General features: G+C 37.6%; 1 long non-coding RNA gene across 1 annotated transcript; it reads right to left on the minus strand.

Moving 5' to 3' along the window:
• Positions 1-5006: 5006 nt before the first annotated feature.
• On the minus strand, positions 5007-5914 carry LOC130932876 (uncharacterized). Its single transcript, XR_009067547.1, has 3 exons — positions 5828-5914; positions 5654-5720; positions 5007-5055 (listed from the first exon to the last, which is right to left on the minus strand). It is a non-coding gene; the product is annotated as an uncharacterized LOC130932876 (long non-coding RNA).
• Positions 5915-10818: the final 4904 nt, after the last annotated feature.

The following is a 10818-nucleotide window of genomic DNA, read 5'->3' on the forward strand; positions in this document are numbered from 1 at the left end:
CCTAAACCTTAATGCCAAGTTAGCTGGAGAAAAACGATTGCTCCAGTTAAATGAGCTAGAGGAATTTAGACTCAATGCTTTCGAGAATGCAAAAATTTACAAAGAGAAAGCAAAAAGATGGCATGATAAGAAATTGTCATCCAGAGTCTTTGAACCATGGCAAAAAGTTCTGCTATTTAATTCTAGGCTCAAATTATTCCCCAGAAAATTGAAATCCCGGTGGAGAGGACCATATGTGATTACAAGTGTGTCACCATATGGATACGTATAGCTCCAGGATAATGATTCTAACAAAAAGTTTATTGTTAATGGACAGAGAGTCAAACATTATCTTGAAAGCAATTTTGAGCAAGAATGCTCAAAACTGAGACTTAACTAAAGCTTAGTAATAGTCCAGCTAAAGACAATAAAGAAGCACTTGTTGGGAGGCAACCCAGCAATTTACAAAGCTTATTTGTTAATTAATTAATTTTTACAGGTATATGTCAAGTATCTTCAAAGTAAAATAGCAACTGCTTAAGTTCACAGAGTTACAGAAGGAATCAGAGGATAAAACAGCAAAAAAGGAAGCTCACTGGTGCGAAAAAGCCAGTAAAAGCTGTTTTGGGCGTTGAACGCCCAAAAGAAGCACCCACTGGGCGTTCAACGCCAGTAAGGATAGCCATCTGGGCGTTAAACGCCAGAAACGAGCATCTTCTGGGCGTTGAACGCCAGAAAGAAGCACCTTCTGGGCGTTCAACGCCAGATTTGCAGCGACCTGGGCGTTCAGAAAAACGCCCAGTGACAAAGGAGTTCCTGGCGTTCAACGCCAGAAAGAAGCAACAGCTGGGCGTTGAACGCCCAGGAGAAGCAGCGTTTGGGCGTTAAACGCCCAAAACATGCAGCGTTTGGGCGTTTAACGCCAGGATGGTGGGGAGGAGGTAAATTCGTTTTTTCTTCACAAATTTTTAATTTTTGTGTTTCAATTCATGATTTCTTGCATAACCACGTTCCAAATTCTCATCCTTCAATTCCAAAAATTTTAATCCTAATTTCTAAAAACCCTAATTTCTAAAATCCCTTTTTCAAAAATATCAAATGTATCTTAATCCATAAACACAAATCTTTTTTCCAATCCAATCCAACTCTTTTTCCAAATTTTTCAAAAAATCAATTATCTTTTAAAATCTTTTTCAAAATAAAAATTCAGATTTATCTTTTCCAATATCATTCACAACATTTTATTTTTAAATTATATCTTTTTCTTATCATATTTATCTTTCATAAATCATATCTTCTATCTTATCTTTTTTTTTAATTTTCGAAAAACCCACCCCTCCCCTTTAAATCCCATTCGGTCTCCCCCTTCTCATCCACCATTCCACACTTGCACTCCTTCTATCCCTCTCCTTTCTTTTCTTTTACTTGAGGACAAGTAAACCTCTAAGTTTGGTGTGTTCATCCGTGATCACAAAAACATACTCACTTAGATCATGGCTCCTAAAGGAAAATAATCCACTCCAAGAGGCAAGAAAGAGAGTATTCCAAAACCACTTTGGAATCAAGGGAAGTTCTTAACCAAAGAACATTCAGACCATTATTACAAAATAATGGGTCTAAGATTAGTGATCCCGGAAGTCAAGTTCGATCTGAAAGAAGATGAATATTCGGAGATCCAAGAGCAAATTCGAAACAGGAACTGGGAAATCCTACCTAATCGTGAAACAAAAGTAGGAAGGAATATGGTTCAGGAGTTCTATGCTAATTTGTGGCAAACAGATAGGCAAAGAATATCTGGAACTGCCCTCTATGACTATCGGACCTTGGTCATAGGAAAGATTGTTCACATCCACCCTGACAAAATCAGGGAGATCTTTAAGCTGCCTCAGCTGAAAGATGACCCAGACTCCTTTAATAGGAGAATGATGAGAACAAACAAGGGCCTGAACAAGATTCTAGAGGATATATGCATCCCTGGAGCCAGGTGGACCACCAGCACCATTGGCATCCCAATTCAACTCAAGAGAGAAGATCTTAAACCAGTCGCCAGAGGCTCGCTGAACTTCATTGGGCATTCTATATTGCCCACTAGCAACCATTCTGAAATCACTGTTAAAAGAGCTGTGATGATTCACTGCATCATGTTGGGAAGAGAAGTAGAAGTTCATCAACTAATCTCGTGTGAACTTTACAAAATAGCAAACAAGAACTCCAAAGATGCCAAATTGGCTTATCCAAGCTTAATTTCTATGCTCTGCAAAGATGCTGGAGTGAGGATGGGAATAACTGAGTATATCTCAGTTGAGCGGCCAATCACTAAAATATCAATGGAAAAACAACAGTTGCAGGATGACCCCATCAAGAGGAGAGCACAGGAATTCCTCCCAGAAATCCCTCAATTTGAATACTGGGAGCATCTTGAGGCATCTGTTTCCAAGTTGCAAGAAGCTATGGACCAAATAAAGAAAGAACAGAATAATCAAAATAGCATGCTTTGCAAATTGCTTAGGGAACAAGATGTGCAAGGGCGTGACTTGAAGGAATTGAAGCGTCAGAAATTAATTCTTGAAGGACCAAGCACCCCACAGACTAGCGGAACATCCACTTCCCAAAATACAGGTTGTTGAGTTTTAATTTTAGCTTTAACTCTGTGATCTTTGTTATTATAGGAATTTACCTTAGAAGTTATATAAGAGTAGTGGTAATTAGTATATCTATTTTGACTTTATTTTCAATTAAGTTATAATTTATTTTTCTCATCATCATCAAACATGAATAAAATAGTAGATTTTTAGAATAAAGAGGTAATTTATATCTTTCGAGTTCTTAATAAGAAAAATTATAATTAATTATATGTGGTGGCAATACTTTTTGTCTTTTGAATGAATACTTGAACAGTGCATATTTTTTATCTTGAATTTTATGAATGTTAAAATCATTGGCTCTTGAAAGAATGAGGAACACGAGAAATATTATTGCTGATCTGAAAAATCATGAATTTGATTCTTGAAGCAAGAAAAAGCAGTGAAAAAAAAATTTACAAGGAATCATTGGATCAAGAAAAAGAAAAAAGCCAATAGCCCTTAAAACTAAAAGGCAAGGGTAAAAAGGATCCAAGGCTTTGAGTATCACTGGATAGGAGGGCCCAAAGAAGTAAATCCTAGCCTAAGCGGCTAAATCAAGCTGTCCCTAACCATGTGCTTGTGGCATGCAGGTCCAAGTGAAAAGCTTGAGACTGAGTGGTTAAAGTCGCGATCCAAGGTAAAAGAGTCTGCTTAAGAACTCTGGACATGTCTAATTGGGGACTTTAGTAAAGCTAAGTCACAATCTGAAAAGGTTCACCCAATTATGTGTCTATGGCATTTATGTATCCGGTGGTAATACTGGAAAACAAAGTGCTTAGGGCCATGACCAAGACTCATAAAGTAGCTGTGTTCAAGAATCAACATACGAAACTAAGAGAATCAATAATACTATCTGAATTCTGAGTTTCTATGGATGCCAATCATTCTGAATTTCAAAGGATAAAGTGAGATGCCAAAACTGTTCAGAAATAAAAAGCTACTAGCCCCGTTCATCTAAATTAGAATCTGAGCTTCACTTAAAACTCTAGGATATTATTGCTTCTTAATTTCTTTTTATCCTATTTTATTTATCTAGTTGCTTGGGGACAAGCAACAGTTTAAGTTTGGTGTTGTGATGAGCAGATATTTTCTGGCTGAAATTGAGGGAGCTGAGAAAAAATCTAATTTAGGCTGAAAAAGGACTGCTGAGGCTGTTGGATTCTGACCTCCCTTCACTCGGGATGGATTTTTTGGAGCTACATGAGTCCAATTGGCACGTTCTCACACTACAAGAAAAACACCCATTCAGGTACACTTAAAAAGTGTAGCCAAAAGTAAAAAAAATGATGCCTTAGGCTACGGCTACGCTTTCTGGGCTACGGCTACGCTTTTTAAGGTGATTCCTATTCGGCCGTTGCCTATTCTCAAAGGCTACGCTTTTCTGCACCAAGGGCTACACTTTTGGCGTTTGGAAATAGGGTACGCTTTTTAAGTGATGCTGTCCAAGACCAAAGGCTACGCTTTTCAGCTTCCATTTTTACCAGAATAGGCTACGCTTTTCAACGCTATTGCATCACCTGTAAAGTGTAGCCACATTGTATACCATGGCTACTTTTTATAAGTGTAGCCTTAGGTCCCTCATTGTTTTTTTTTTTAATTTTCTATATATATATATATATATATATATATATATATATATATAATATTCTAATAATTTTTTGTACAATATAATATTTAATAATATGATTACATATATAATTCTGTATTTTTAATTAAATGAGTTAAATCTTATAAAATAAAAATAAATACACAATTATACTAAATTAAAAAATATTCTAGCAAAGCATAGTAAATACATTCTAAAGATTCACAAGCATTATAATGATATAGTATATTAGTACATAAAACAATAGATCCAACTATCCAATTGAATTCAACAATAGAGAAAAAAATAAAACATGTCTAAAGTCTAAACTACTAATTTCCATGTATCAATGAATATAAAGAGATTTACAAATTAAGTCTAAAATTAAAATAAATAAAAGAAAAGAGAATAAACAAAGACTTTAGTGCCCTGAGTACTAAGTTCCTATCAGTTGTGTGTGCCTGAAAATTATTTGAACATACCCCACAAAGAAAGAGGATTTTTTTGTTGGAGCCACTTATGTTGCCTGCTAGTGCCTTTACAAAGTGCTGAATAAATTCAGAGTGCCCTTCATAAGTGGCGGCAATAATGAGATTACCATCCACCACTGTTGCTAGTGTCTGGTTCAACCCAATGAGCACCAGAGGCAACCGGTGCTGGTTTAACAGGAGGAAAAGCGGTAAACTTGTGATCTTTAGCTACACCTGCAGCGGCCATAATCAACTGTCCGAGGCAAATGGAAGCAAGTGCTTTTCCAGAACTGAAAAGCTTGATCACCAGTGCCACAAGAGGATCATGAGCAAGATACTCTGGCGCTTTTCCACCCAGTAACATCACCCTGTCATAGTTTGCAGCATCAATTGAAGTCTGGTGGGAAGATATGTATATAGAAAAATTAGGAATAAGGTAGAAAAACTAAAGCAAAAGTGTCAATGCACATTGGTTATCTCTATAAAGCAATTAAATAAATCAATGCAGATCAATTAAATAAGTGCCGTATCTGAAATAATGAACAAGCCATAAACTAAAGGTATAGTTTTGATCAAGCCCAGAAAAATATAAGTTAATAACAAGAAATTAGCCTTATTAACCAAAGCTGGAAGTTCAGAAGAAACAGAATAAAAGTCTGCATATATATCAGCAGGTAGGAATATTCACAAAGATGACAATAAAAGTCTGCATATATATTAAAGCTGCAACTGAACTGAGAGATACCACTTCAAAGTGATTTCAAATTCAGAAGCAATAATATTCACAAAAGAGAAAAGTACACCCATGCCACTCAAAACAAATTGCTGTCAATCAGAAATTCAATATTCTTCCTTTAATCTTCTTTTGAATGATTTTCAATGGTTATAGCCTCCTCAACAAAAAGGATAAAAAAGATATCTCTTCTCCACAAGTTCAGATCAAATGCAGATTGACTGAATTGTATTCAGAATAATTCTTCCATCAGACAAAGTACCTTGAAGGATGATTTTGTATTGATGAGACAGCAGAAGGGAAGTTACCAACAAATTTTACTCGATCACCTGCAAATTATTTAAGCCTCATGTTAACCTTTAGGTGCTATGCAATATGTACAATAGGAAGTAAATTTGGAGATAGTTGCTCAATTTTTAACAACAAAACAGCACACCTGTTTTAATAGTAGTGCCTTTTGATGAAGCAGTAGAAACCTCCTGCTTCAGCATAGCCTGAGAACTTATTGTGGATCCACCCACAATTTCAGTATCAACACTAGAAGCTGGTTTACTATGTTTTAAAGAAGCAGCATGTGTACTTCTCTTGGCCAACACAGATGGTCGTTCAGGCTTTGAACTTTCTTTAGCAGAATCAACTTCCTTTGATGGAGTTCCTTGAAATATCAATCACATAACAAAAACTATTATTATTCTGTTTATATTAATAGCAATTTAGGAAGAAATCATCTCAACAATACAAACAGATAATAAGAAGTAGCAAAAGAATATCTGAGAAAATGTACACCAGGTAGTGAAAGGGAATCCACAATTAGTAGCCTTGCACCAAAATGCTTTGCAAGTGCCTTGGCAAGAGCCTCCTGATATATATCCAAACCTACACAGGAATTGCTTAATGAGAGCACTTCTTGATTGCAGAAAGGGGAAAACAAAGCATTAACAAGAATGAAGGAACTACTTGCAACTAAATAGAATAAGGCTAATAAGGCTAATTTCTTGTTTGGTTACTTACTTCAACTGAGATAAAATCTGAATGTGAATTATATATCAGCAGAAAAACCACAAGAGAAGGACAGGTCAGAAAAGTCTATACTTGTTAACAATAATTTAGAAACAAGTTAATCATATTTATATTTTGTAACTCATTAACATAGATATATCTAACTGATTTGGATATCTATGTGCACAAAATTTGCCAAGAAGAATTGAGAATGATAGAACTACTGGCATCCATATTTGGAACGGATGTACAGCTAAAGAAGTGCACAAATAATATTCTAAATACACTTAACTCAGTTTCTTATATGACATATTTAATTACTAGTTATAAAACAGAAGAGAATTAAGTGAATTTGTATGCCAAACTATTAAAAAAGCATACACTTATTACTTTTTATTACTTTTTAGTTTAATTTTTTCATGTATTACTATTAAAAGGCAAGAAAATATATGTATAGATATAAGACCATTGAATAATTGAAACTATTAAAACATATGTCCTCATATCACTCACTCTCTAGCAAGCTCTACATAAGACCATGCACCATCCTTTAGCTTCTCATCCAATCATAATCCAAAACAAATTAATTTAATTTACACACAAATCAAATCAAAACACATGGAATTAGTTAACAGATAGAGTGAAGAGGAAGTACCTATCATAGATTTGAACCTGTTACATCATGGACGCCATTCTTTACTGATCAGCTTTTGGAAGTGATTCCAAACCAGTTAACATGCTCTTATCCATGATTCAATTCAATTCAACTCAACCTAGTGTTCTTCATTCACATTAATCAAATATATCACACACCTCAAGCAATTATAGTACATCCACTTCAATCTCGTTAATTAAAATAAAATAGTAATAAAATGACCTGTGGAGATGGAATCTCTGGACCAAGACAGAGGGAGCAAAGGCAACCGGGGAGTTTGGAGAAGAAATTCAAACCCCAGGAACAAAATTAAAACCAGTTAACAAACAATAATATAGGATGAAATAATCACAAACAGCACAAAACCGAACAATGTCATTACACTATTACAGTGAGCCACGAACAGAGCATGGACCTTCGAAGACGGCGAGCTGGCAACAAACACGAAGAAGGACGACGACGAAGAACTTGCGAAACAGGAATGGAAAGCAAACATTGCCGAACGAGGGATCGAGGGACCTCGAGAACGAAGAACCTAGTGGCGATCTTGAGCGCGACGAGCAGCGACAGTGAGATTGATGGCGGCGCGGTGGAGGCTAGAATTTCCACAACCTTACAAGGAAGAGCTACGAGATGGATGAACGGCCGCAGAGCACGACTAAGAACGATGAGCAGACGAGTGAGACGGTGATAGTGGCGCACGATGAAGGAGGGCACAATGACAGGAAGATTGAAGAAGCGGCTAGGGTTTTGTGATTTGGTGCTCTGGTAGGAAAGAAGGAATGACGAAGATAGAGTGTAGGGCTTCGATGATGAGAAAAAATAAAAAGAAACAAAAAAAATTCACTAAGTGTCCTATACATGTGTATTTGGCATTTTTACATTAGGCAGCGCTTCTAAAGCCTACCCAAAACTTAACAAATATGCTACTCTTTAAAAGCGTTTCCTTTGGTATGAAAATTGTATTTATAGATATCAACATAAGGCTATGCTTTATAAGTGATTTCTATAATACCTAAGGCTACATTTTTTAAATGATGCAGCATTTGTGTATCCTTTTCTCTTATAAAAAGGCAACACGGAGAAAAGCGTAGCCTATTCTATGAATAGGCTACGCTTTTCAAATGTAGCTTAAAAAAAGTGTGGGTGAATGGGTATTTTTCTTGTAGTGTCAATTGGGGTGGAAAGTAGACATCCAGGACTTTCCAGCAATATATAATAATCCATACTTTGCGCAAAGATAGACGACGTAAAGCCTCAACAAGGTTTTAACAACAATAATGGTGGGAGAGACAGGTTTGGCAATAACAAACCTTTCCCATCATCTTCTCAGCAACAGATAGATAATTCTGAGCAGAGCCTCTCAAGCTTAGCAAACATAGTCTCTGATCTATCTAAGACCACTTTTAGTTTTATAAATAAAACAAGGTCCTCCATCAGAAATTTGGAGGCACAAGTGGGGCAGCTGAGTAAAAGAGTTACTGAAACTCCTCCTAGCACTCTCCCAAGCAATACATAAGAGAATCCAAAAAGAGAGTGCAAGGCCATCAACATAAGCAAAGTGGCCGAATGCACATAGGAGGAGGAGGACGTGAATCCCAGTGAGGAAAACCTCATGGGACGTCCTCTGGACAAAAAGGAGTTCCTATTGAGGAACCAAGGGAATCTGAGGCTCATACAGAGACCATAGAGATTCCATTGAACTTACTTCTGCCATTCATGAGCTCTGATGAGTATTCTTCCTTTGAAGAGGATAAAGATATTACTGAATAGCAAGTTGCTAATTACCTTGGAGCAATCATGAAGCTAAATGCCAAGTTATTTGGTAATGAGACTTGGGAGGATGAACCCCCCTTGCTCACCAATGAACTGAATGACTTGATTAGGCAGACATTACCTCAGAAGAAACCGAATCCCGAAAAATTCTTAATACCCTGTACCATAGGCACCATGACCTTTGAGAAGGCTCTGTGTGACCTGGAGTCAGGCATAAACCTCATGCCACTCTTTGTAATGGAGAAATTGGGAATCTTTGAGGTGCAAGCTGCAAGAATCTCACTAGAGATGGCAGACAAATCCATGAAATAGGCTTATGGACTTGTAGAGGATGTCTTGGTAAAGGTTGAAGGCCTTACATCCCTACTGACTTCATAATCTTGGACACTGGGAAGAATAAGGATGAATCCATCATCCTTGGCAGACCCTTCCTCGCTACAGCAAAAGCTGTGATTGGTGTTGGCAGAGGAAATTTGGTCCTTCAAGTGAATGAGGACTACCTTGTGTTTAAGCCTCAAGAATCTCCTTCTGTACACATGGAGAATAAGCATGAAAAGCTTTTCTGAATACAAAGTCAAACAAAGCCCCCACATTCAAACTCTAAGTTTGGTGTTGGGAGGCCCCAACCATACTCTGAGTATCTGTGAGGCTCCATGAGAGCTCACTGTCAAGCTATTGACATTAAAGAAGCACTTATTAGGAGGCAACCCAATTTTTATTTATCTATGTTAAATCTCCATTTTCCATTGTTATTTTATGTTTTCTTTAGGTTGATGATCATGTGGAGTCGCAAAAACAACTGCAAAAATCAAAGCAAATTCAAAAATAGCACTAAAAATAACACACACTGGAGGATGAGCTTACTGGTGTTTAAACGCCAGTAAGGGTAGCAAAATGGGCGTTAAACGCATAGTCTGGCACCATTCTGGGCATTTAACGCCAGAAAAAGGACACCAGACTGGCGCTTAATGCCAGAAAAGGGCACTAAGTTGGCGTTAAACGCCAGAAAGGGAAGAAAAGATGGCGTTAAACACCAGAAATGGGCAGCAACTTGGCATTTAACACCATGATTGGCACTCAAAGGGGCGTTTACACGCCAAAATGGTGCAGGGATGAGAAATCCTTGACACCTTAGGATCTGTGGACCCCACAGGATCCCCACCTACCTCAACTCACTGTCTCTCTTCTCTACACGTTCCCCAAATACCCGTCACCAATCACCTCCATTTCTCTTCTCCAATACCCTTCACCAATCACCTCCATCCACTCTTCCCCAAACACCCCACCTACCCCACCATTCAAAATTCAAAAAATTTCCCTCCCAAACCAACCCTCACACACGGATACCCCTCTCTTCCACTCCTATATAAACCCCTCATCACTCCTTCATTTTCACACATCATATACATTTTCCCCTCCTTGGCCGAACTTTTCTTCACCCTCCATCTCCTCCATTTCTTGTCCGTCTCTTCTTTCTTCTTTTGCTTGAGGACGAGTAAAACTTTTAAGTTTGGTGTGGTAAAAGCGTTGCTTTTTGTTTTTCATAACCATTTATAGCACCTAAAGCCAGAGAAACCTCTAGAAATAGGATAGGGAAGTTAAAAGCTTCCACCTCCGAGTCATGGGAGATGGAGAGATTCATCTCAAAGGTCCATCAAGACCACTTCTATGAAGTTGTGGCCAAGAAGAAGGTGATCCCTGAGGTCCCTTTCATGCTCAAAAGGAATAAGTATCCGGAGATCCGACATGAGATTCGAAAAAAGAGGTTGGGCAGTTCTCACCAACCCCATTCAACAAGTCGGAATCTTAATGGTTCAAGAGTTCTATGCTAATGCATGGATCACCAAAAACCATGATCAAAGTGTAAACCTGAACCCAAAGAATTGGCTTACAATGGTTTGGGGGAAATACTTAGATTTCAGTTTAGAAAATGTAAGGTTGGCATTCAACTTGCCAATGATGCAAGGAGATGCACGCCCCTACACTAGAAGGGTCAA

This window comes from Arachis stenosperma, chromosome 6 (genome assembly GCF_014773155.1).
Source record: "Arachis stenosperma cultivar V10309 chromosome 6, arast.V10309.gnm1.PFL2, whole genome shotgun sequence".
Lineage (NCBI taxonomy): Eukaryota > Viridiplantae > Streptophyta > Magnoliopsida > Fabales > Fabaceae > Arachis > Arachis stenosperma.